The 27,141-nt window shown below is 38.9% G+C and overlaps 1 protein-coding gene across 6 annotated transcripts in view; it reads right to left on the bottom strand.

Moving 5' to 3' along the window:
* LOC137268921 (myogenesis-regulating glycosidase-like) overlaps positions 1–27,141 on the bottom strand; it is a 92,498-nt gene that overhangs the window by 11,448 nt on the left and 53,909 nt on the right. Inside the window, exon 1 of one of the 6 annotated variants that reach the window (XM_067803527.1) lies at positions 188–486. The exons of 4 other annotated variants lie outside the window; for them this stretch is intronic. The gene's annotated coding sequence lies outside the window, so the exon portion shown is untranslated. Of the gene's footprint in view, positions 1–187; positions 487–4,738; positions 4,761–27,141 lie in introns of those variants that run through there. One more of the 6 variants, XM_067803532.1, reaches the window with a different exon arrangement.

Consider the following 27,141-nt stretch of genomic DNA (forward strand, 5'->3'; position numbering starts at 1 on the left):
TTTTGCATTACGTAACCTTGTGCAGAGAGTAAGAAACCCTGTGTTGAAATGTTAGTTAGGGTTTGCTATAGTCGATGGTCCATCCGGTTCGGTCGATAATACTACCTCAGTATGATTCTATTCTCTACATTCAGTAGGGCAAATGGTCCCGACTACACTGAACGTTGTTTTGATACCGAGTACTCACCAACACCGTGTCTGTCTCCTCACAACCTTGAATTCTGGACGAGTTCGAGATACGCATCCAGTTCGGTCCGGTCTGGTACTTATATAGGCGAGTATTTGTAAACATAAATACGTTGGCTTTTCAAGATCGTTTTGCAAGAGAACCAACCAAAGGATTTTGGCGACGTCCCTGCTAGGCGAAACTATGCATACAACAGTACTGTCATTTCACGTTTTCAGTGCTCATTGTCTGAGGATATGAGTGGTGTCGTATCTGGGACAAGTCGGGCGGGTGCATTTCATTATCGGGGCATATGATATGACTGCCGCAGAATGAAAGGCTATGAACTCTCTGGGGTTAATCTGCACAGGTAAACATGACGTACTTGCACGAGGACAGTTTAAATATTTTGAGAAAAAATTCTTGTTAACATTTGGAAAACTGCCACTGTGTGAGTCTTATTTAAAGAGATAATAGGTGAAGGTACATAATCAATAAATTCAAGTAACACTCTCCTGTCACTAATGTACCCTGTGCCCTCACGTAGTAGGGTGACTGCGACACAGTGTTAAAGTAGGAGCGGTAGGGTAGCCCATTGGTTAAAGCGTTCGCTAGTCAAACACAAAGACCCGGGTTCGATTTCCTACATGGGTAAAGTGTAAGAAGCCCATTTCTGGTGTCCCATGCCGTGATATAGCTGGAATATTGATAAATGCGGCGTAAAACAAAACTCACTGGCTCACAATGTTAGTATGTTATGCAAAGAAGGTTTGCATTTGGTTCAGGTAACAGGCTAAGGAAATCTTTTAGACATTATCAGGGGCATGGTCAAGCCGAGCATTACGTTTTTTTAAACACATTTCACGAAAAAGCAAGCACAATATTGTTTTTTTATCTCTCAGCTTTTCGCAATGACCATGAATTAAATCGCTTTGCTAGATCTCTGCGCACCCATGAGTCATCGTAAGCAGTCGCTTGCTTCGTGATGACCGAGTTTTGGACGTACGGGTCACGACAAGCGTTATCTGATATCCAATTCAAGGTTAAGTACATGCAATAGGTTGAATGTAGAGAAGAGCGTGCTTTGTTCGTCCTTATGAAAACACGCACACAAACGTGCCAGGAACAATTATGAGAGCATAATATTACACGTTGTTCAAATATTTGAGTGCACGGTATATATGTGTGTGGGGGGGTGCTGGGGATGATGGGTGGAGGGTGGTTTGCAGTGATGATTTACTCAGCCTACCTTAATCCGTATCTGTAGGAATGCTTCAGTTACATATTGATCCACTTGTCAAATTTTTGTGTTTATACTAAAATCAAAATTCAGCATCAATAAAACGCTCTATATCATTCGGAATACATCATAACACTTTCAATTATTGAGTATTATACCAAACACAGCAAAGGAAGTTATTGTTGCAAATATAAGACATCAGAAATTCATTGACCTTTCCGAACGAGCTCAATCGAAGTGAGCGTCACACATCCTCACATGCACTGACGCTTGTCAGTAAAGTAGGTGTGACCCAAGGTCTTGCTAGCAGGTGGCATGTTTCACACACGTGCTGTCAGTGTTGACAGACATTCAGTCATCTACAGTTATCCCCCCATAACGAGAACTCTATCCCTGCCATGAGTGAGTGGGTGATTTAGTTTTGCGCAGCAATCAACAATATTCCAGCTATATGGCGGTGGTGTGTAAATAGTCGAGCCTGGACCATACAATCCAGTGAACAGCATGAACATCAAACTACGGCATTGGGATACGATGCCATGAGTGAACTGAGTCCTGACCACCCGATCCTATTAGTTGCGTCTTACGACAAGCCTGGGTTACTGAGGATCAATTCTACGCCGGCATTTAACATCGTTCAACCTCATTATTATAAATAAATGTATTAATGAAGAAACTCATAGATATGAATGTTAACCCAAACTTGATCTGATGAATAATTCTCTATTATAAACAGAGATTAAACACTTCAAGTTAAACCAAACCATTATGATGCTTTGATATAAACGTTTTATCCAATCTGTTCTAACTTTTAATTTTCAATGCTCGTATGGGAACCTGTCTGTTCAAAACACAAATTGCTCAAAATTCTTAATACTTCATCCAAAATTATTGGTCTACCTTTGGAAAGTATCGGCCATTTATATGAGCAGCAAATTATCAAAAAGACACAGTTCTACGAGACCTGACTCATGTTCTATTTTCGGAATGTTCCATTCTCCCTTCAGGCCGTACACTGCGTGTGCCGACATAACGAACAAACAGAACTCGCCGGAAAAAATGATTGCATGTATTTTTCGAGATTGCTGTTCTTTGATGCTGTTGTTGTGTATAGATGTTTTCTTTGTGTGTGTGTGCGTGCGTGCGTGCGTGCGTGTGTGAGAGAGAGAGAGAGAGAGAGAGAGAGAGAGTGGGTGTGTGTGTATGTGTGTGTGATTGATTTTATTGTGACTGAGACATAGAACTATGCAATGAAACTTTCCACTATATGGACAATAAACAATAACAATAAACATGATAACTGTCTTATCTTATCTTATCTTATCCCCTGTCATGAAAATACATGATAACAATGAACCAAGGAAAAATCGACAAACTCTAAAACCGATTTTTCGTATTTGGTCAAAATATGGAAACAAGTATATAGCTCATTTTACCATATATAGACACACTCACGCGAATTACATCGCCAATACTGGGCGACAAAGGTAAGGCGGTGTATAGTTTCACACAGTGGCTTCCTGTTGCAATCATCTTTGAGATATTTCATGGTTGAGTGATTAATTATCAGTAACACATGCTTGCCGTAAGAGACTATTAACGGGATCCGGTGGTCGGACTCGCTGGCTGTTTTGTGTTTTGTATATTGAATAAAATGTATATGTATGTACTGCTTGACATGTATTATTTGAGCCACGACCACGAACCTGACAAATGCATCCATGGGAACGTTCTCCAGAACATTCCATTTGAAACCAGGTTGACGTCTAAATATTGAAAAGTTCAATTTCCTCGTGCAAATCATGTTTTGATTATCATATCATACAACTGGACACGTGTTAAACAGAAGCGGCACTGAGTTCACGCCACGATCTACCTCATGTACCCGTAACAACCAAGTGTATTCGTCTACATTCCCTGCCCCGCCTACGTTGTTACAAACGCGTTTACTGCGCAGGCTATTCTAATAGGTGTCAGTAGTAATTACTGTCTAGCCAAGTGCATGCCGGACTGCAGTACCCTGGACAGATACTGTTAATAGTACTGTGTTAGAAAATACTGATAAACCCGTGAAGAACGGGTTAGAATTTCAGCAAGCCATGCTTCTCTTATGAAGCGGCTAATGAGATCGGGTGATCAGGGTCACTTGTCATCGGTTCCCAAATGCGTATATTAAGTTATCTAGTCCAGACGCGATTACTTACAGAGCACCGTCACATACACGTAGCTGGAATATTGCCGCCGTAAAACTAATCTCAGTCACTTGTGCCTGTTTGTAGGTGTCTCACATCACCATGCAAATGCTATAGTAGTGTTGTAGTACTGTAACACCGTGTAGATGTTTTAGGCACCATGAAGTCAAAGGGATAGATGCCGACCGAAGAACTTGTTGGTGAATGCCGCAAATATCATAGCCCAATAAACCCATGGGATACTGAACAACCATATACGGAACGAGCACGTTTATAACGGACTAACGCATATAACAAGCTGTCTTTAATTTTGGGTCGCCACTACTTTTGTATCGCTTTTAGTGGAAGTGCGCCTAGCAAATTGGTTTATTATGCACTAAAATCAGTGGCCTCTTTGAGTTCGTTACAACCGTACTTTGTCCAGAAAAGGTTCAGCTGAGCTGCTTGAATCATAAACATCACACAGACAGAGTGTCAATATCCGGGAAATGACCTTGTCTAGGTTATGTAACCGTAGTTCAACACTGACATTGTACAGAGATGTCAGCTGATTTCACAATAATCTTTGGTAAGACAGTGCTGATATGGAGAGCAACGTTTCTAGTTGGCATGCGTCACAAGAGAGCGTGATGTCAGTGCGTGATGTTGCCGTTGGTAGAATGGTGGGTTAGCCTTCACCCTCGATATCTCCAGGATATTACGTTCCGATACGTCTCCACTATACCCTGGAAGCATCTATGGGACCGATAATTTTATTACTTCAATTAGCTGGTTCCGCATTCTCACAATAACTAATCAGCTAAACCGCCGTTACAGCCAAGCTTGCCAGTGTCAACAAAGATAGCAGTCACAGCTGCGAAGGTTTGTTCGCAGTGTGATTCAGATATGGGGGGAATCATACAGACAAACTGATAGGACTGAAACTTTAAAAATGACATATGCAAGAACTCCTTCTACTTCTTTCAGAGACCCTCTGCATGATGTGGGCTGCCACGTATACCTTGGAGATATCGAAGATGGCTAACCTTGTGGTTAAAGTGATCGCTCGTCACAACGAAGACCCATGTGACGCCCATTTCTTGTGTCCCCGACCGTGATATTGCAGGAAAAACGCTAAAAGAGGCGTAAAACCATACGTACACTTTGAAGTGAAACAGGGGAATGAACTCATTCGGCCCCAGCTATCTGGCATCCAACATCTGGTTCCCCAAGCATGAATAGTTTGTAGTTGGCAAGGCTTAAAATAACACAACCATAATACGCAAATATTGTTGCACAGATAGTTTGATCAAAGCTAAGAGCTTGGTGTAAGTGACATATAAAATAAAACCAAATGTAAAACAGTATGTTATTTGATAAAGGAATTTGCTCAAAGCAATCAATGAAACTATCGATTTTAACTTGCCTGTAAAACACCATGATGTGTCCATTCTGCCTTCCAAAAGGGATTCCAAAGCTCCATAAATATCCATCCTAAGAGTGGGTCCTATATTGGGTCAAGCAAGGAAACGGAATCCATGTGAAATCTCAAAAAAAACTCGAAAACCGGACCCGTTATTTTTCAAAATCCCTTCAGAGAGTGTTATACAAGCAAGGTTTCAACATTCAAGGCCCCACTGAGCTTTCAAAACTGTTTTATGATAAACAAGTGGAGGACATTTCAAAAACTGACTTGCACCATGTTTTTCCCCATGTTTTTAAGTTAACAATTGTCTTGCCTTTTCATAAACTATATTGTCCATAACGGATGCCACCGGTGGCGCAGGATAGGCCAACATTTTCGCGAACACCCTGTATCATCACTATTTGACAGTGATTTATAAACACATGATTACACAATGTCATGATTACACAATGCCATTTAGAAAGAGCTCAAATGCATACACACATGTTGAGTCATCCTATTGCATTATGATAATCGCTAGATTGTCAGGTCAAGACTGGATCATTTGATTCATTTGAAGCCACTATTCACATGTAATATTACCAACAAACGACTTTCTGGACGTCTGATACATAGTTCAACTTCCTGAATATGTGCTACATAGCCACCGATTTTTTGCAGGTCTGGTGCATAGTCGACCGACTTTCTCAAAATATTAGCAATCTGGACTGACTTTATGGAATGAGATACATCTTCGACCGACTTTCAAGACAGTTATTCGCATCATTACACATCTTACATGTTTGCATAATATCATGTCTCCCATGGGCCTTGGCTGTTTGCCATGCTGTCACCTGATGCTGGCAGATGCAACTGAATACCCTTTTCAATATCTGTAAGAAAGACTGCCTCTGTGCATCTTGAAACCTCCATGGATGAGATCTTCCACACACGCAAAAGACATGCACTGGATTATTCTGATACTGATTTAGAGAGTACGAGCACAACACGCATTACATACTATGGAATATGTTTGAGATTCGCTCAATATGGAAATCATTTGAGTGAGGGTGACAGACGTTAAAGGGGGTCATCAATACCACAATGCTTCCAAAAGAGGGCGCCGTTCATTCTCTTCAGAAATCCAATTTACTTCGTCACCGGATAAGTCACCAAAATCTTCCAGAACGTAACTCCAATACTGCTGCATAGATTTAAGTGCTAAGTCTCAGTGAGGCCTGGCGTTTTGCTGCAGAAGTACTAGTGTTCTCTTTTCTTAAAGACATGGTATTGCTATTGCTATGGTGAAGACATGGTATTGCAATGGGTTGACGAATGTCATCTCTGTATCTCTGAGCATTCAAGCTTACGTTTATTCCCACAAATTCCTCTCCACATCTTCATGCCATCTCCTCAAAAAGGATGCACTTCTTGAGCGCAGTTCAGCGCTAGTCTTTCTCCAGTGCGACGGTATACGAGCACTCGGCCATCATTATGGATTTTCATATAACAGTCGCTACCAGCTAGCGACGTTCAGTCCTTGCCCACTGTTACTTACGACGACGATGTTCCTGGTTCAATGCCATTCCATTCGGTGGAAGTCGAGCTCTGAAACTGGGTGGTAGATGTAACGTCAGAGACTGAATTAAACAAAATTTGAAATAGCTTTGCAAAGAGAAAGCCCAGCAAAGCCGCCGAAGTCCTTCCGGGTAAAAAGGGAATATTTTGAATTTTATTTCCTTTCCTGCTGCGCATTTGTCGATGTGAGAGCCTAAGGGGGTGCACCTGGTTTTCGCGTCCTTAATCTGCTGTTTACATCAACCGAAAGTAGATGTGAAAATAATCAAGTTGTCATCACGAAAAACTGAACGAAACTGAAAAACGGATTTTGAACAAAGGACTTAAATTTACGCCGACTCCAAATAGTAATAATGTGAATGAACTCCAAAGTGATATCAATGAATTTTGTCGGAAATTAAGGAATATTGGGTATTTTGACGGTTTTAATACAGGAGAGGATATATGACTTGTTAAGAACAAAAGTTACTGGATTCCAAAGAAAGGTAGGAATTCACATCTAGGTAAGTTCATTGACTCTATATCCAATGTCCCTTTATGACCACAAAAATGTCCAAAGTCTAACATTTCAAATTCAGAACGGATTGCACTTAAAGATATTCTTAATGATAAAAACATTATTATCAAAGAGGCCGACAAAGGTGGGGCTGTTGTCATTATGGATGTTAAACATTACAGGAAAATGTCCTTGGAAATAATTATTTGATCAGGAAAACTATGAAGTTATAAACACTGCCAATGTTCATAAAAACCTAAAGGTTTTCTTGCTACATTTTCAAATGAAACAACTGAGTTAGATTACCTAACAAATGTCATTTGCAAAGAAAGCAACTTCTGTGGATTACCCAAAGTACACAAATGTCGGGATATTAAAGATAAATGTGAAAATGCTACTGATAACTACATTGAAACAGAACATCCTAATGATTTGACACTAAGGCCTATAACTGCAGGACCTAGTTGTACTACACATCGGTTGAGTAATTTCATCACAAAAGTTCACAGTTATACTAGAGATACAATGGATTTCCTAAACTATCTACCTCAACAAACGCAAACAAAAGACACACTCGTTACTTTTGATGAGAAAAAATTATATTCTAATATCCCACACAATTTAGGAACTGAGTCCATATCATTCTGGTTACAAGAATATCCAGCATTACTCCCAACACGATTCTGGAAGCAATTCGTCATCGAAAGTGTTAGGTTCATATTGAATAATAATACATTTAATTTTGATGGCGAACAATATGACAAATAGTGAGTGAGTGAGTGAGTGATTAATATTTACCGTCACATCGGCAATATTGCAGCCATATCGTGACGAGAACAATTCACTTAATAAAATGAAAACGTCTGGAAGAGTAAAACCTGTCGACAATGGACAGTAAAACTACTAGACTATCACAGGTATGAACATGAAACTAGCATGTAAAACTAAAACACTGTAATGAGAGAAAACAAATAGAGATTAATACACGAGCGAGCGTGTCATATTGTTTTTACGAGCGAGAGCGAGGGAAATATGGATTTTTCTGACACGAGTTTCTTAAAAACAATATGACACACTCGCGAGTGTGTTAATTTCTTTATTATCCATTTGTATCTGACTCTTTGTTTCTAAACAACAACGTCCACGTAACATGAAATCAGCTGTTGCCGCTTGACGTCAAGGTCGCGTAATAATACAATGATACGTCACTATGGACGTAAACCCCCTGTGTAATGGTACTAAGTAAAGAGCGCGACATATTGACTAGCTACTCTTGCTCGAAGACAAAAAACACAAACATATTTTGAATTGAAATTTAATATTTATCAACTTTAGTAACTGTTAGAATTGTATAGCTGGAAACACTGTTAATGAGAAAGTTACTCGTCGTCAGAAGAGTCACTGATAGAGAGGAGAGCGAGCAACACGGCGAAGTTTTGTAACGGGCTCGGTCTCACTCACTGCCATAGAAGACTTGCCAACATTGATGTGGAATGTACCCCAGTATATTGGACCTCCGAAGATAGTGTGAACAACATCACTAGACAAGGCTTTGCTTGTGTTTGTGTACGACATACATTGGGATGTAGATTTAGTTTGCAGAACTTCAGATGACACAACGACTGAAGACGCGCGAAGCGAGCATCGAAGCATGGCAGGTTGATTTCCAGTTGAAGACAACAGATTTCCCACTTCATTGTGTTGTGCATCAGAAAGGCGTGAATAATTGTTCGCACTCTGTACATGTTTATGTCCAGACACTTGCATGATATGCGTTGGAGCTACGTTATTGTCCTGCAACTTCTGAATCAAATGTGGTTAGTTAGCCGTTTGTCGCCAGTGATGTGTGCTCCACTTGTCATCCTTTTCATTAACGAGCCGAGTTTATTTTTGCCTATGGGCTGTCGCTTAGACCAGGAAGCGGTCTACACTTACAAGCTGTGGCAAGATAATAAGGTGTGTCGGAATTGCAGTGACCTGATGGTCTAAGAGATTTGTACAGTTTGTACATGGCAACCGGACATCTGCTTGGATTTTCGTCATTGGCCCACGCCTGAGGAGGAAGGACTCGCGCATTTCTTGGATCGGCCCCAATGCGTGTCTTCGTTTGCATCTCGGACATCTCAAGGTATTCCCTTCCATCAGTGTCGGTTTTAAGTGAAATGTCACTCCAGCATAAAATGCGGTGGGGTGTACAAGACCGCATCCCGAAGTAGATTGTGTTTTGCCACCACAAAGTGTTTATTATGGATTCGGGATTGTTACCACCCAACTGCCCAGAATTCCACAATTTGTTTACTTCGTCATCTGTCAAGGCCTCAGATTTATTTGGTAAGTTACCCTTTCCATCTCTCTTTGACTGTCTTTGTTTTGACATGAGTACCGTTTTCATTTGTCCAAAAACGGGATCAGTCGCTAGGGACCTACCATAATTGGCTTGCTTCAAATGTCTGTCAAAACTGGCAAGCATGCCATGTAATGTAGCTGGTTGATACTCTTCACCATTAACTTTTCTGGCACTCATGAAAAGCTTTGTTAAAATGTCGTTGAGCTCAGTGGGAGGAATATCATGAATTTGTCGGTGTTCAGTGTGCATGGAAGACATGTACGAATTCAAGATAGTAAGGTCATACTTCGTCTTTTTAGCAGTGTTTTCGTTTTCCTTCAGAAAATCCTGTATTTCAATGTCAGAAACATCCCGAATTTTTTTCCACTTTAGGCTCATCAAAGAAATTGTCATTAAGGAGATAATTGAGTACTTGCTTGGGTAGATGCATGTCACTGTTTGCTTCACAATGCGGTGATGTTACAGTCCCAGGTAACGTCCTAAATCTGTATCTTGGAACTTCTTTAACACAATTGGCAGTTCGCACAACGAACACGTTAAAGGAATTCAGGGGCTGTGTAGCACTGATAACACGACCCTTAAGCTGGCCATCTATCTGAACGACTGTTGACAGGGATGGGAGAAGCCATCTTGATGTCGTCTGCGATTGTGTTAACTTAGCAAATGTAAAATGATAATGAAAACTTACTCATGAAGTTTGTATTTTTCATGAAATCTAATATCAATAAACACGGTGTGTGAAAATTTGTTTGTAACGTTTTGTATTTGATAGCATTTCATTGGTTTGTTCTCGTAGTAGCGAGACTGAACATTCATAGTAAATTTGTAGTAAAAATTTCATTCCAATGGGGTCATGGAGGTCATGGTCGGATAACTGACCAATGAAATTCGTTTTAGGGTTTATTACACGTGTGAAACATATGATTGTTATGTACTCAGTTATGTTTCACTGTATGGATAATAATACAATATAAAACACGGGCTCTAGATCACCAACAACTGAGGGTAGATCACCATACTAGGGACCATGGGGACTTACAATACTTTTGCTACCTGCATGGAGCCCAGCTGGATTTACACCATCTCCTCAGCCATTAGCGATTGTAAGACAATTAGGCAAAATTTAAAATAACAAAACTACTACGATTAAAAGCTTGACATGTGAAAATTTTACTTTGAAAGGTCTGGGACTTACGTACCCTCACAGGGGGATAATAATTGTATAATACTTAAACCTCCTTTGATCACACCCACTAACAATCGCAGTAGCTAATTTAGACTACCATTAGTAAAATAACTTTTTTCTATATGCAAAACATATTATTCAAAATTTATCCAACAATTCTATTTGTTTAAAAAACAATTATTAAATGATAATTTACTTTATTAAAAAGATCCTTGATTGATTTGATATTGTATCCCTTGTGATGGCAAAATCAATACAAAAGCAAAACATTCTTGACAGTGATTCCTTCATCACAAGGGATACAAAACGGAGGATCTTCGCCTTTTAACAAATACTCATGAGTGTATTTTGTATGACCAATACGACATCGTCGCATAATGACCTCTTCAAATCTGGACTGACAATCCAAGTAAGTATAACCGATTGTTGGCTTGATTTGGTGTAATTTATTGATACCTACTTGGGTTTCCCACTTCTGTTGCATCAGATCACGGATATAAGATCTAATAACAGCTTTGTAATCAGAGTATGGAATCAGGAGTGGTGTTACAGATTTGTTGAGTGCTGTTTTTGCAGCAAGGTCAGCCATTGTATTACCACAGATTCCAACATGGCTTGGTAACCAATAGAGAACGATGTCGCATTGGCCAGTAGCAAGATTTTTATACAATTCAACAATATCAGTTAAAAGTGGATGTTGAGAAGATTCGTTTTTAATAGCCAGAAAGCATTAAAGAGAGTCTGAATAAATGATATATTGTTTATATTTAGGGTGTTTTAAATATATTCTAGGGCTGTTAATATGGCATGTGCTTCTGCTGTAAAAATGGAACTGCTGTCTGGTAATCTGGAAGATATTGTTCTGGATCACCACCCTTGGACCCATCTGTATATAAGGATTTATACGCACTATAGTTACTTTTTAATTTATTATATGCTTGTTTATATTGTAATTCATTAGTTTCTATTTTTTGTGTATTTACTTAATGTAAGGTCAACTTGTGGTCTAACCAGTTGCCAAGGAGGTGAAGAAAACAAGCGAGAAGGAGAAATATTTTCTAGCGCAATGCCAGCAGCTGAGAGAAAAGGTTTCACTCTTATTCCAAAAGGCGGAACATGAGAAGGCATTTTATTGTATTAGTCTCCATACAGGGGATTGAAGACACAATTATTTGTAAGATTGGACTTATTTGAATACAGTTTAGTGAGATACTGCAACGATAATTTAATACGACGTTGATCAAGGGAAGGTTCATCTGCTTCAACTTATAGACTGTCAACAGGAGAAGTTCGGAATGATCTGAGACCAAGTCTTAGCCCTTGATGATGGATAGAATCAGGTATTTTCAGGTTGCTTTTACAGGCTCCACCATAGACAATAGAGCCGTAATCCAGTTTAGACCGGATGAGTGACCTGTATAAATGTAGGAGGGTTGATTGGTCTTCTCACCACTTTGTATTTGAAACAACATTCAACAAATCAAGCGCCTTCAAGCATTTGGTTTTAGGTATTTAAAATGTGGCAGAAAGGTTAAGTGTGAGTCAAAGATGAGACCACGGAACTTAGCTTCCTTGACAACTTTGATGGGTGCACCATTTAAAGACAAGTCAGGGTCTTTATGAGGTTTGTATTTTCGGCAAAAGTGAATGCAATTTGTCTTAGATTGAGAAAATTTAAACCCATTCTCAAGGCACCATTTATGAATTTTGTGGAGACAATGGTTCTCACTGGTTCGCATATTTTTGCCACGACAAGATATATTAAAGTCATCCACGAAAAGGGAACTGTGACAGTGCACAATTTATCTTTGTATTCTTCATATTTGTATATTTATTTGTATGTATGTATTTTGTATATGTTTGCCACTTATATCTTTCTGTGAGTTCACATTCATTTTGAAGAGTTGCAATTTTGAAATGTCACATTAATTAGCCTTCATGTCATGGTTCAAACTGATGTAACGCACCTGGCAAGAATAATTAACACAGGCCATATACCATTGAACATGTCACTCTTAAAACTCAAGCTATTGTTTATTGCACTAGTAAATGTCTTAATGATACGTGGTATAGACATCCAGACCACAACTGCAATAAATCCAGTCTAATTAACCCCAAGCTAATTAGCCCCAACTACTGTTGTCACGGCCAGGTGACATCAGCTGTAGGAAGTTGTAAAACAAACCGTAATTAAGTCGGTGTAATAATCCTGTCACGGTCACGTGACTACCCTTCCAAAAATTCATTTCGGCTTGTTCAATCAGTGACCAATAGTAAAAATATCTGATCTTGGTCAACCAATCAAAATGGTAATTAAAACACCGATTGCACCTTTTAGGCCAATCACAAAAGAATTCCAACATTGATCAGTGGTGTTTCGGCTATAAAAAGAGGTCAGTGATTTCTTGTCTACACACTTGACCTCACAATAAATGTTGAAACACCTCCCTGACTGATCATTGACTTACGGAATTCTACATTCTATTTAAGGTAAGCTTTCTTGTACAACTCTGATATTATATTATTTATTGCCATGACTAAAATGTCTTATTTATAAATAGAAAGTGGCAATATCATGTATATAGTGTCTTTGCATGAACATCGTCATGCATAATGTCAAAGTCGTTACTGACTATGTAATATTGTCTTTGTATGAACATCGTCATGCATAATGTCAAAGTCGTTACTGACTATGTAATATTGTCTTTGCATGAATATCATCATGCATAATGTCAAAGTCGTTACTGACTATGTAATATTGTATTTGCATGAACATCGTCATGCAAAATATTTCAGTCGTTTTTTGAACATGTAAGTGAAGTAGATGTGCTGTCATGGATTAGTTGTGCCTGTGTTGCACTCATGTATGGACACATTAGATGTACTTTGCATCATCATTATGCTAATAGTGGACTAAAGTGACTATTTGGTTCAATAGCAAATATCATTTATATGTTTTACATAACGACAGCTGAGGCACAATTGAGATATGTGTTAAAAGGATTTGTATGAATATGCTTTCCCATTATGATTAGTATTTGATGTTATGTTGAAAAAGGAAATGTTATAACTGTTACAGATTTAAGCTCGACCATTTGAGACGCTAATTCCCCCTCAAAATGTGTATATTCGATTATTGTTCAAATATCTTTTATGTATATGTATACATACTGAATAAAGTGACAGACAAAATACAATACACACAGGAGCTGCTTATAATAAACAGACAGGGTAGAACCCACACGTGCCTGTCAGTTACAAACTCGGGTAAACGGCCCCGTAAACCAAAATCATGTAAATCTCTTAAAATACCGTACTTCCATGTTGTGTCATAAACTTTTTCTAAATACAAAAAATATAGACACAGAATGATCCTTATTAAGAAGGGCATCATTAACAAATGACTCCAATCGGACCAAATGGTCAATGGTACTGCGATTTTTACGAAAACCATATTGAATATTTGTGATTAAACTATTCTAGGTACCAAGTTAATCTGTTATTGACATGCGCTCTATGGTTTTGCAAACGCAGCTAGTCAAGGCAGTGGGGCTTAGTTGGATGGATATGTATGATCACGTCCAGGTTTGGGCACGGGTACAACTATAGCATTACGCCAAGAGGTAGGAAATGTACGAGATATCCAAATTTCATCGAAAATATTCAACAGTGTCTCTAAACAGGAGTTAGGTAAGTGTTTCAGGAGTTGATAATGCATGTTATCACCTCCTGTTGCAGTATCGCGAGCTTGTTCAAGGGCAGTATGAAGCTCATGGAGGGAAAAGATTTCGTTATAGCCTTCCCCATTATCAGAATGAAAATTAATTTGTTTCTTTTCCTGCAGTTTTTGGTATTTTTGAAATTGAGGTACGTAGTTTGATGAAGAAGAATGTTTATCAAGTGTTTCACCCAGTTTATTTGCGATATCAGATTTATCTGTTAATAACTGATCTCCAGTTTTGAGATGATGTATGCTTGATTTGTTACCCTTACCTATAATTCTCTGGATCATGTTCCAAACTTTAGACATTGGCTTACGTGAATTGGTTTACGAAACGTAATTTTGCCACGACTGGCGCTTATTGTGCTTGAAGTTCAAATTATTCAAATTATGTACCATTGGGTGGCGACGGAAATAGTGTTCAGCTTTTTTCCGTGCCTTCCGAGCTTGTTTGCAGTCATTATTAAACCACGGTTTACGTATGTGTGGATTGGTAGAGGACTTAAGAATACATTCATCGGCAGTTTTGTTTAGCTCATCACAGAATAATTGCACAGAATCAAGAGCACCAGTAAAACGAGCACTCACTTTGTCAGTACATAATAATTCAAACAAAGGCCAGTTAGCTTTGATGAAGTTCCATCGTGATGGAGGAATATCAGCCGGGATTGATGATTTAAGAATGTTTGGAAAATGATCACTGCCGCACAAATCACTATGGACAGAGCATTCAAGTTCATCTGCATCAGTGAGGGACAGATCAAGAGATGAATATGTGCCTGTACCAGGATGCAAATATGTTTTTGAAGTATCATTAAATATACACACATCGTTGTTTGAAAGAAAATTCTCTAGTATCTTTCCATTTTAGTTTGTATCAGAACTACCCCAAAGTGGATTATGACCGTTTAAGTCACCCATAATGATACATGGCTTCGGGAGTCGGTCATAGAGCGCCTGAAGATCAGTTTGGTGAAGATGAGAAGATGGTGGTATGTATAGGGAGCATAATGTAAAACAATGCTTAAAGTCAATATGACAGCAACGGCCTGAAGTGTTGGATTGGGGAAACAGGGCTGTGAATAACACCCTGTCGCACCAAAATGGAAGATCCTCCAGTAGCTCGGAATCCTGGAGGAGAAAAGAATTCATATGAAGAATACTGCCGTATATCAAATTGATCTGTTGCTTTAAAATAAGTTTCCTGTAAACAAAATGCCGATGGTTTAACATCATGTATTGGTAGTTGCAAATCATTAAAATTGTTCTTTAGTCCTCTACAATTCCACTGAACAATGGTGTCTAAACTACTCAATCGGAGGCTCAATCGGAGTTCGTGAGTTGGCGTGGGGTCTACTCCCACAGACTGGGGAAGATGGGGTGACCAAAGGATCAAATTGATTTTGAACCTGTATGGGGGACGACTGAGAGGAAGGCACCTCCAAGTGTTGGATGGTTCTGGTTCTTCTCGATTGCTTCTTTTCCTTTTGCACATTTTTAGATGATTTATGCTGTATTTTCGATGAATTTGTGGTATATTCTGTTCCAGACAAAGGATCAGCTGAAGGAGTCGATGTGATAGTATCTGTCTGAGAGGCCGACGTTGAAGTATTGGATACGAGCATTTGAGACGTCTCGTCTGTGTCACCTATTGTAAGTTGTTTGTGTACCCATGATATTGACGTTTGGCATGACGCAGATCTCATGGGATGTTTAGAAGTTGTGGCACGTGATGAAACTGCATCAGAATATGATACTGATGAAGTGGTTGAAATAGTTACCAATTTTCTAGCTTCAGCATATGAAATATTGCGGGTGTATTTGATATTTTGAATTTTATTTTCAGAACTTGGCCCCATGACCAAACTTTTAACATTGCACATACATCTCAACTCCGATATTAACAACAGAAATCAAATATGATTGTAAAGTATTTCAAAAGGTGACCTATCCAATCTGTATCACTGGTACCATTGGTAAAGGTTGGATCGACCACATGATTCATAGCAACATATACTGTCATGTGTTATGTTATCACAACGCAATCTCTATCATTTAGCATGTTATCACAGGTGATATTGTTTATGGTATTGTTATTCACTGTTCCCAAACACAAAATAAGTGGGATACTGAGTCAGAATTCTTTTCTAAACACCCATGCATCTTCGCTCCACCGAACACTGTGGTAAGAGCATCAGTATCCTACCCCTAACAGAGTGACCACTCTCCACTGAACAGTGGTCTGTCCCACTCTCATTTCACGTCCCAATTACCTCATTAATTATGTCCAGGGGTCAAACTGTAATTAGCCTTTGGGATTTATTAGGTGTGAATTTGAGGCCTTGCGGACCGTTTTACCATCACCCACCAGTTATCTCCCGTTGTGGATCTTTACAAGTTGTAAATGTCTTGTAAACATAATCTTTCCAAGCTTGTAAATGTCTTGTAAACATCATCTTTCCAAGCTTGTAAATATCTTGTAAACATCATCTTTACAAGAGATTTACAAGCTTGTAAAGGTGAACTTTTTTTCCAGTGATCGTTTGGAGATGAGATAACTATGAACCTCGGCCACGAGTCAACGATATCAGCAGATCCTTCATCAGACGATGTAGACTCTACATATCTACGTTTATGTTTGCATGAACCAGATGGAACAGAAAGAGCCATGGTGTAGGAAAAGTGTTCGACACCCCTGCTCCCCACCCACCATGGAATATAGACAAATAATGGGTACAGCAATGGGAACTAAACTAGCACCCACGTATGGCACGTTAGTTTTAGGATATCTGGAACATACTCTGGAAACCAAAGTTAATGAACAGTTAGGGCCTGAAGTCGCTGAATATTTCAGAACAAATTCGCGACGTTTCCTTGACGATTGCTTCATGTTATGGCCCTTTGGCGATGAAAAGTTAATTTTGTTTCATAACATCCTAAATAACGTGAACAAATGTTTACATTTTACCGTGGACTCAAATTACTCTGAAATTCCATTTTTAGACACCATGGCAAAACTATGTGCACGTGACCTAGAAACAGATATATATTATAAGCCTACAGATACTAAACAATATCTACATTTTGCATCTTGCCATCCTAGTCACACAAAGAGAGGCATTCCACATAATTTAGCAAGACGTATCTGCATGATTGTGTCTCAAATACCGATAAGGAATATACGACTTGAAGAATTAAAATCATATCCAGTCCCGTGGGTACCCAGTTCTACTTGTGGAAGATGGAATAAAGAAAGCAATGAACGTAGACGGAAAGACACTGTTGAAAGTTCGTGATAAACAAATAAATAACGCTGTCAATCTGAGCTTTGTGTCAACACACAACCCCAGGAATCCGGATCTTTTTCATATCATAAGACAAAGTGTTCCAATCGTAAATGCTGATATTAAAATTAATCGAATTATGGCAAATGTAACTATGACAAAAAGTAAACGCCAAAGCCGTAACATAAAACACATATTGACACGTGCCAAATTCGACACATGTATTAAACCTACAGAATTCAGTGTCGCAAAATGTAAACGGGGAAATTGTGGAACTTGTGAGTATATACTTGAAAGCTCATGTATTAAATTCAAAAACAGGAAACAAATGTTTCATGTACGTTCTATCATGGACTGCTCCGCGAAACATATTATTTATGTTATTATATGCCAAGGGTGTCGTGAAGAATATATTGGACAAACGGAGTGCTTGAGGGACAGAATGCGCGTCCATGAACAGTAGATTAAGGACCCAAAACCCAGGTGCATCCCCGTAAGCGCTCACATCGACAAATACGCAGCAGGAAAGGAAATAAAATTTAAAATATTCCCTTTTTACAAGATGAATACTGCTGATGCCATGCTGCGTAAAGCTAAAGAAAACTTTTTCATAAAAGAATTGTGTCCATCGTTAAATCAGTAACGCAATGTATTGGAATTATACTTGTTTTTCTTATGCTTCTATTGTTTTACTGTCAATGTTAAAGCCGCCACTGTGACGTCATGGCAACGCCGCGTCACAACAGTTGTATACAGTGGTATTGTGACGTCAAGACAAAAGTGACGTCATAACAGTCTGTTTAACCCTCTGGATGCCGAGTTTTTTTTCAGGCGCACATTTTCATAAGGTTGGAAAGTGAACGTTGTGCGAGATTTGCGCTCGCGTGGTCCCGGATCCGCGTATGGCAGGTAGAATATTTAATTTCCTATCCGTTGGTATCAATATAATTGCGGCTACCTCCGGGGTTTGAGAAATAGACACTGCAAAAAGTTGTACAAAACGTTTGTGTGTGATCAAAAACAGTAAATTTCTCAGTTTTTTATCGTGCATCAATAAAAGCACTCTGCTACGATTTTTTTTAATTTGGCATCTTTACGGAAAGTGTGAGCGAAGAAAATACAGCTTGTTATCTGAACGACATAAGTGTATATGGAATGGATGTATGTGCTAATGCATAACGTCATACTCACAAAATCAAAAATGACCTGCAATAAATGTAAAAAAATCGATTTTCTACTATGACGTCAAACGTCGACAGAGAGGTCATGCGCGTATAAAGATAAAGGGTCATAACTCAGCTATGGTTTACATTAGGTCAATGTAACTCCGATCACATGGAGAGAATTTGCTGTGGATACCGACAGTATATTTTCGTTATGTTTTTGTTCACAGTGAACCAAACTATTCCAATACAAATTTCCCCAATGTGAGAGGATACCTTTTGGTAGTTTCACAATTTGTAAGAAAAGATGCAAATGTACTACATCAAAATGCAGGTAATAGCGATTTGGATGTCCCTATCCGATACATATTTTAGTTCTTAGATTCCCGTATTCTCCTGTTTGTGTAGATGTATTTTTATTAATTTCCATCATTATTTAACGGAGTAACAGCCACATTTTCAAATGTAATGAAATAACTGAAAATAATGCGACATTTTAGTTGACGTCACGGGATGTTTTGTGCATTTTGTGACGTCAGAAAAAGACGACTCTGGTTGCTGATTAGTATATATCTAACCTAATTTCCACTCAGTGTGTAAAAGATCTCGGCTTCTGTGTCAGAATTCAACACTTTTTAACCAAAATATAAAATGAATGGTTTTATCACTGAAATAGTGTCCTGAATATATCAACAATTACACGGTTTTACTACATATCTTATTGTGAGCAACACGCGCACCTGTCTAGCATCAATTTAGCGTAAATGAAAATTTCACACAACCTGAATATTCATTGAGTATTCATTTAGGAAATATACTTTTCTTCTCATGATTATGAAATCAATTCCCTTCATAAGTATCCAGTGAAAGGTACAAAGAAATCGTTTTTTCAGTAAAGAAGTATTACAAAATGGACGTAAGGCTTGTCCAAATTAAGACATGACCTGATTTATGTATTTTTGACAGTTTTCGTATAAATATCGTTTGAGTTCTGCCATCAGTTATATTTTAATCGAATTTGAATTGACTTTATTATCGAGAAAAAATGATAATGAATCATGAAACGTTTTGACAAACTCGCACCTGGTCAATTAATAAAATTATAAAAACGACACAAACCAATACAATGAACAAGACAATTCCTTTAAATAGTAGTATATGTGCCCCTTCATTTCATAAAATGTACAAATCATTTTCATTAATATTATCCGTTTTACTTATAAGTTGGAATTAAATCGCTGTTTATTAACCTGTTCATATGAAATAGCAATATTTGTCTATACTGCACATCACGGGTACTAAAGCACATGTTGCGGTAATGGCTACGTGTGACCTTCCAACACTTGTGTAGAGACTTAAAATGTGGTATAGTACCCTTACTGAGTCAATTTCCCATGTAAATATCATTCAAACAATCAAAAGCTTTTTCTCACGCGGCGGCCATTAACAGCGAGAACGAGGTTCGATATACAAGGTCCACTTCCGGTTTCGTCGTCTGCTAGGAAAAATGTCACACGGACCGTCACTACCACAGTGGACTAGGAGTCTTAAGGCTTTGCCGTTTTTGAAGTCATGTGACATAGATGTGTGGCCCACCGAGTGCCGGATTCCACGGGCGGTTTATATGAAGGGATACAGCAATTTTGTGGAATCCTACGTTCATGATGTAGAAGGTATACACCAATGTAGCATAGTATGCTAGACAAATATTATCACGGCAGGATAGTAAATTTATAACGTATCGTAATGACGAATGCTTACAAACTTATGAAATATGCCATTAGAAACATGTCTCCTGTTATGTGTTGAGCCTTTTCACACATAAATTATGATCGACCGATACTGATATTCATTAGAGAGATCGGTAAACAAAATCTGTCATAAGCGACTCAAGGGCGGGCAACTCTAAAATATCATCGCGGTAATTGTGGTGTGATGTGTTCTGATTGTGTTGTTTACACCACATCCTGTTATGAATTACGCACGATCAGATTACATACGACCTGGGTTGCATCGAGGAACATCGTTCAAACAAATAGGTTTTTTTCTATGCAATTTCGAATGGACGTAGGGGAAAAACCGTAACATACACCACGAGTCCTATATTCGATCATGCTAGGGCACATAATGCTGATGTTTTGAAAGTAAACGATACGGCGATGATTTGGAGTCCATAATAATATAGAATGAGATATTAGAATCACTGATCAACTAAAGAAAAAAAATCATGCTCGTAAAATTTAGTCTGAATTATCATTATTATTTCATATGTAATATTTGCACACCCCATTTATTTATTTCAGTACGCTCGGCATGTGATGGAAGCTATGTGGAAGCCCGATGCTTTAGGTCAATGCGCAAGAATGAGCCTCCACACTCTTTGCAGTTGAAACTTGTTCATGAGACTGATGAAAACACACATCAGTTTATTTATGACTGCTCTTTCCGGCCAACATGGAATCATACCTAACATGACATATAGATAATTGGCCCATGTAATTAAAATTCTACTTACAGAACTAACAGATACATTGAAGCGAACAGACAGATCAATCTCAAAAAACCCTTGTCTAACACGACAAAGAAACATGAAGAATTGTTCAACTAGGGAAAGACTTTCAGATCTAAATGGGTCAATCTTTAGTTGAACATTACCACTGGTATCAGGTCTTTGTCTTTGAACCTGGCTCCACCGTGTCATGTTAACAGCTGTTGGTCTCAGTGAATCAAATGTAGCTATGAAATCCTCATATGATCTAAATCCTGTGTAAAATTGTATTAACTCAGGATCTGTAGAGAAACGTTGTATACCAAACTTCTCTAATGACAAAGTTGCTATAGTTGCCTCCAGTTCCTTAATAAGAGCGTATTGTGTTTACTCTTGTTCAACCGACCTTCACCTCAAAGAAATTGTCTAATATGTGCAACAATGTTGACGTGTGACATCACTACCGATGGCCGATTTCTTTCAAAATGGCGGCTTCGCTGACAAGGGTACACAGGATTTTGCGAGGAATTTTTGCTTGATTCAGGGATCTTTTGTATATAAATGTGAGATGTAAGTAATCAGAATTATTCTGACTATCTGTGTATTGTTACATGTTCTTATCGTTTACATTGTAAATGACGGAAGAAGCCAGAAATGCCGATAGGTACCGTTGTCGTTCTGCGTGATTTTGCGTCAGTCATGGCGTCACGCTGCACTAAACGTTTGACAGTTTCTTATGAATTACCAAATGCTTTCATTGTATCTATTTTCAGTTTGCTTTTTCTTGCTACGATACTCTTCCCCTGAATATACTAAGCGTATTGAGCGATTGTAAGCAATGATTAGACGGCTGGATGTTGGAAAATTTCCGAAAATGCTACGCAGTGTAGAATTGGAATTTTTCTTTGTTTACATTTCAGTCAAGCGCTGTCTTTAGAGCACAGCGTTCGTTTTCATACAAAGTAGAGTCCGGTAGGCAAAGTGCGTACGCTTCCGGGTTTTCATTGCACACGCAACGCAGTATTGAAACCAGTTTAAGGTTGTTTGATACCAAAATGAAGCTTATCCAATCATCTTCACGATCCCGTTCACCGGTTTAACGAACTAGTGTTTGAATACGACGTGTTTTCGCATTTTGTTCCTCTTAGCGATGCATCGAACACCGTACGATAGGCTTGTAATTACCGTACACCAAACCTTGTAATTCCGTACAGGCATTCCATCACCGTACACCTCATTACCAGGTGTGTTCTAAATTCAAACATATATCATTTCCATTGCTTAAATCAACTGTTCACTATCAAGATATATGTCTCATAACTCAATATTTGTCAATGTGTGACTTTCAAGAGGTCCACATGTCTGAGTTTTGCAAGTACAGTATATATATTAATTTTCACGTCGATTAAGCGGCAATAGGTATGTGTGAGAAAATCACTTTTTTGTTTCTTTCTATATTTATTTATTTGTTTTATTCCATGATGTATTTATTATTGTTTTACAGATTAAAGATAGTATGCAGCAGAGGGGTTATCCTGGCATTATCATTATTATTATTATTATGTACACATAAGAATGAGTCAGTTGTTGAAGAAATAATCAAGATTTATTTTGAAACAGCTAGTGAGGTAGACCTCAATTCATTGATAAGTAACAGACTGGATAATTTAACACGGAAAGAGGTCCTTCCGTTTCCCCATATTCTTGTTTCTGCAGATTAACCAAAGAGGTAGCACAATGTGTTTAGGCCGTATCTGTTGTACTTAATGTGGGTGCTTTTGGTTATTTTAGTGGGTCCTCGAGTAATTGTTGTGTTAGATTTTGTTGCAATTGTAGCATATACCAATTTAAACATTTTTGTTTGGGATGAGGAAATGGGAGGAACTCTTACCCTTTAACAAATTCATGCTTCATTTTGTTTAAATTTGCTTTGCCGCTTTTCTTTACGGCATTTCTTTTCTGCATCGGCCTTAGCCTTTTGTTCGGCCCTTTCTCGTTTCATTTGAATAATAGTATCACTCGTCAGTATCCTGTGCGATGTTAATTTTCGCGAGCTTTTCGTTTCAGGGCGCTGATGAGGCTCAGGCAAACTGAACTCAGCATTGACAGCCTCTAGTTCGCTGACTGGTACAAATTGTAGTGGGATGTTCATGTTGCCCGAGTCATCAAATGTGGATGGCACATCTCCTGTTAGAACTGAAAATATGAAATCTTCAGTCGATAGAACAGTTGCCCCTTCAGGCAACTGAGCCACCAGTGAAGAATCATCTGGCTTGGAAGCGGTTCCAACAGTTGCAGAACCACTTGTAGCAATTACTGGCGTGGCAGTGATCTTGTCAGATGGTTCTACAACTGCAGGAGCTCCAACTGCACCAACAGCACTGACAGAAGGTGCCTGTTCAATCCGTGGCAAAGACTCAACACCTTGGGGCTTACTAGTGGGCACATGCGTGGTTTCACATGTCGGAACATGTGTCGAAACTAGAGGCAAATCAAATGGCTGTTAAGGGGCGAATGCCTCTGACGGCACAGAATTCATGTAGATGGGAAAGATGCCACACTTTCTGAAGCCACTGACGATGTTGTTAGCAGTGACTGCTCGTGAATAAGCAATGTTAAAAAGACGGGGCCATTCCCACTTTGAAACGATGTTATTTGGGCTGTCAGACATGAATTCCGTGCAAACAGAGTTCCACTCTCTACTGAGAGGACCGAAAACTGTTTTATCAAGTGGGCATAGCCACTGTGTCGTGTGAGGAGGAAGCGCTAGAAGGGTTATTTGATTTGCTTTAGCCTTTTCAAGTAAGTCCACAGTTTCATGGGAACTGTGACTGTCAAGAATAATCAATTGTGGTCGCTCAGGTCCACAGTGCTTGAGGAAGTGATCCTCAAACCAGCGTACCCCTAACGTGTCCTCCATCCAGGCGCGTTCCTGGTAAGTATAAACGCTGCCGGGAACGCCAAGTTTTGTGTTATATGCGTTCAGACTTTTAGGTGTTTTGACTTTAATGATTGCCATTGGCGGAATCGTTCCTCCTGCTACATTGACGCAGGCCAACACGGTGACACGTTCACGACTATTGCTTACTCGCCCCAGTATATTTTTAACACCACTTTCCGCAAACACCTTAGACGGCCTATGCGTTAGGGGTACGCCAGTCTCGTCAATGTTCCATATAGCCTGTGGCTTGTTATGGAGTCCTAAAGAGCTCACAACAGTCTGTAATGAGTCAAAATATGAGGCTACAACAGTAGGATTCAACATCCTAGCCCTAACTGTCGAGAGTCCTATGGGAGTCCTTAGTTTGACTTCGGGGTGCCGACGCAAGAAACCGGCTATCCAGCCCTTCCCCGGAACCCCGTTTTTAAAGGGAGTCTTTAGTTTTAGTTGCTTGCAAATCCTTGCAACTTTTATCACAAGCTGCCGCCTGGTGATACCAAAGCCTGTAATGCAGCGGTCTTTAGTTTTTTAACAATGTCTCTCTCAACATCGTCGGAAAGAACAGAGGGTCGGCCAAGATTAAGATGACCCTCGTATTTGCCCTTCACTCTGTCTGATATGGTCATCGGCGGGACCCCAAATTGTTTCGCTGCTGACCGATATGATGCACCGTTCTTTACGGCAGCAACGGCTTTTTGTAGATCAGCTGCACAGTAGTTCCCCATCTAAGGAAAAAAATGGGAAAAAATGTCAAATTAAAAAAAAAACAGAGTGAAGCTCAGTTAACTTTATTTCTGTCAATAGCTACCAAGGTGTCTCAAAGTATCCAAAATGCGGCGTGTGTCATCTTGAAGCTCTTGGACATAGTTTAATTGCAGGTAATCGACAACATGTCGTGCAAGAAATACCACGGACATTTCGTCGTTGACACTTTTCTGAAATCCGAGAATATGGCATATGACATCTGCCACAGCGTTTCCATAACTGACATTGTCCAATGTTCTTAACAACAGAAATCGGAGGACTTCGCCTTCATTATCAAAGCATGGGTCATCGACAATAAGGCTTCTCAAAGTAGACTTAGCAGCGATAACACCCGCAAATCCTTTGCCGAGAATTTCTTGGTCTCTAATTTTAAAAAGTGCCATCATCTGTAATTATAACATTTAGCGTTTTAAATGCATCACTATGTGATATAGATCTGTTACATTTCACAAGTGTCAGATAGTATTAAAGATATTAAAGGTGGTCTGATCCCGTTAATTAAGAATTTCAAATTGAATAAATATTAGTTTTAAGACACATATTCAAACAACTGAAAATCGGGATTGGGAGTCTTACTGTGCGATTAATGTTGTGATGCGACTGTTTGCTGTATGGGATAATTATTTCAAGGCATGGAAAAAAGAGGCGTATCCAGTATATTCGCATTTTCAATAACGAAATTTGTTTAGAATTCCCACTTATTCCTCTGGGTAATGAAATAAACAAAAAGAATATTGTCACTTTTGATAAATATGAACAGACTAGTCCACTCGTTTACAAGGAGTTATCTCATTTTGTAAGCTTTAAAAAATTGTAACACCATTCATGAAATACGATTGTGTCGGCTAAAATCGATTTTCTGTTCCTATTGACTACTTTATCAGTTGGTGGAGTGGGGTGGGGTTGTTTAACTGGTTCTATGTATGTTAGCATGTTAGAGTAATAAGGTAAAGTAGCGTATATTTAACAATGTACTGTTTGTACGAAAATTAGTATTAAAATGTTATATGTGATGTATTATTTTTGTCTCGATTTTAGAACAGTTTCAGATTAAAATAGTAATGCCCGACACTCATATTTTTGGTGCGTATCGTAGCCGCTTATCAACTGGACCCGACAAATCTAATTCTAATATATAAGCCACATCGCATAAAATTCCATTTCCAAATTGCTGTTTCTGTCACCATAATCGAAATGCAACAATGATTTAAATTTTCTGGGATTGTAATATTAAGCCTACTATGATATTACTAAGAATGCTTTTCAAAAGACATAATTAGTGTCTGAATATACTCAGAATTAATACTGTTTTTTTATGTACAGGTTATGTACAGGCCCGATGCATTCTCAATATGTCTTGAGTTTATGGGAACAGCGCAGTTATAGACGCTAGACGTTGGCAGATATTTCATCCATATTCAGTTACTGTGTTGAGTATATGTTCACACAATTTCAATTGTACATAAATGTCCATGTTTGGAAAGTATTTTCCTGAATTTACATGTATCAGCATCGTTGAACAGCGCTGCCCCGCTGCCGGCTCAGCGCTGTTCAACGATGCCGATATTAGCCGACGGTGTCGACCATCAGCCGACGTCGGCCCGATGATGGCATGCTACCTGAGTCACTACTAATTATCATGAGTGCGTTTTGTTTTGTTTTTTTCTAAAAAGCTTCAATGCAGACACACAAACATTCCTGTCTCTTTATAGCTCATCTTTTACAATTCTAGCATGCGCCGTACGGAATTACAATACCATTTGGACTTTGTAAAAAATGTGGCGCTGAATACCGTACACTTTGTATTTAGCTAATTATTGTGTAAAATGTATATGAAACATATGAAATAAATGGTGTATAATTGTTATTTAGTGCTTTACATGTTTCGTTTCACATTAGTTCTCCGTTATCTCTTTCTGAAAATACCACAGCGAGTCAATGAGTGCGGTGACCTATTTGCGTGGCGCCTGTTTATTTTGGGGCAGCGCGCAGAAAAGGGCGAGTCTGCGCAAGTGCGAACCACAGTAGCCAATCGATTTCGAGCAACTGCAGTTCGTGGTGGGACTGGATTTCAAACTATAAATAGAACTAGATTTCCCTGTAGCTATATTTGGAAATCTTGCGGACGTAACGCAAGTTTGTTATGACCATGACGACATTTCTCTAAGCGTATGGACATTAGGCGCCTGT

This window comes from Haliotis asinina, chromosome 16 (genome assembly GCF_037392515.1).
Source record: "Haliotis asinina isolate JCU_RB_2024 chromosome 16, JCU_Hal_asi_v2, whole genome shotgun sequence".
Lineage (NCBI taxonomy): Eukaryota > Metazoa > Mollusca > Gastropoda > Lepetellida > Haliotidae > Haliotis > Haliotis asinina.